Genomic DNA, 1,852 nt, shown 5'->3' with positions numbered 1-1,852 from the left:
GCTTGCCCAACCATTCCCCAGCCTCCTTCCCCCTCCTCTGCCAAAAAGCACTCCACCAAGGAGCCTGCCAATGGCTTGATTTATGAGAGTGTTTTTTCTTCTTCTTTCAATTGGCTCCAGGACTCAGTTCCAGACGAGGCTAATGAGAGAGAGGGAGAGGAACAGTGGCGCATTCTTCTGCGGCGGCCAAAGCACAACAAAGGGCATCCCAAGCTCTCCAATTGCCTCATTGATGCGCCAGGGCTTCAAAGCATGGACAGGGCTCTCATCCAGGGAAGAGGAAGCTGCGCCCATCCCAAAGGAAGCCTGGCACCAGAGATGCAGGAAAGAAGACCAGACAGGGAGGGTCGTGGTTGTCTATGTGCCTTCAGGTTGCGCACTGACCCACATTGACCCACGTTGACCCTGTGAGTTTAAGCATTTTCTCAAGCAAGGGATCTGTTGCACCCCAAGGCAGCGTGAGCACTGGAAACCAGAAACCAATAGTCATATAATATCTTTATTAAAACAATTATACATTCAGGAATGAAAAAGTGGAAAGGATGAGTGAGCAATAGTCCTTTATGATAAGGCATGAATTAGTCCAATGAGTTGAAGAGATATGTCCAATATTATTGTCCAAAGTCCAGAAACCGAAACACGCTCAAAACTGTTGTGAAGTTCTTGAGCGGGGAAACAACAAGAAAGCAAGAGTGAATAACAAGGTCCAAAGTCACTAGGAAGTTTTTGATATCCAGGCAGGAACAAGACGAAGCTAAAAGCAATCTGGATTCAGGAACAAGGCAAGGACGTGAATTTACTCCAGTTTAAATTGGAAGTCGCGGTTCGGCTTGGCCGCCAGGAACAGGAGACTTGGCTTGGTGAAATCAGGGAACTGGAGTCGGTGAAGTGTTCTCAGGAGATAGCTACGTTGACACCGCAAATTGTTCACAGTGTAGGACACTTTTATGGAACTTAGATCTAATCACAGCAAGGGAAACCAACTCCCCAAAGGTTCCCAAGGGAATCTCCTATCCATTATCCCCTCTAGATGCCAAACGTTGACTCCTTCGAAGCCCTTGCTTTTCTGATCTCTGGCAGAAACTCCCTTCTGTTAAAGGATACATTCCCTGGGGAACTCGGGACATCTGGTTCTACCACAGGAGTCATGTTTTCAGTATCTCTCCTAATTAGGGAAGCATCGGACCTATCCACAGCTGGGGTCTGTAATTGAAAGGAGCTCTGCGAACGAGGTAAAAAGTCAGAATAAGCTTCATCCTGGTCAAAGTTAATTTCGGAATCAGGTTCAGAGCCCAAAGGTGGCTGGAGTATAATAGGATCCTCAGATGTGGTTTGGCCAGATCTTCCCACTAAAGCATAGCCTGTACTATAGCCTCTATGACACATGTGGTAAACGCAAGGCCTATCGCCCGAATCCAGCCCGCCATGCCATTTCATGTGGCCCTCCAGATGCTGCTCTCCAACTTCTGTATTCTTCCTCATTAGACCTCCTGACTAGATCCAATGAGAATCATGCTACAGGAACATCTGGAAGGCTGCAATTTGTCCTGTTCATTCAGGATTGTGGGGTTTGGATTTAGATGCAAGGCTTATGGATACGATGTCTGGCTGTGGCACAGGCTCACTAGTAGCCAGCTGCAATAAATCACTATGACCAAGATGTCATGAGTTCGAGGCCAGCCCGTGTCAGAGTGAGCACCCGACAATGAAAATTAAAAAAAATAGCCCTGCTCATGTTTGACTTAAGCAACTCGAAAGATAGTTGCATCTATCAAGTAGTATATTTAGGTACCACTTATGTGGGGAGGCTAATTTAACTAATTTATGACACCTTAAAAATTCATCCAGCAGC

Source organism: Anolis carolinensis, chromosome 4 (genome assembly GCF_035594765.1).
Source record: "Anolis carolinensis isolate JA03-04 chromosome 4, rAnoCar3.1.pri, whole genome shotgun sequence".
NCBI lineage: Eukaryota > Metazoa > Chordata > Lepidosauria > Squamata > Dactyloidae > Anolis > Anolis carolinensis.
The sequence above is the reverse complement of the archived record's forward strand: the minus strand, read 5'-3'. Positions refer to the sequence as shown.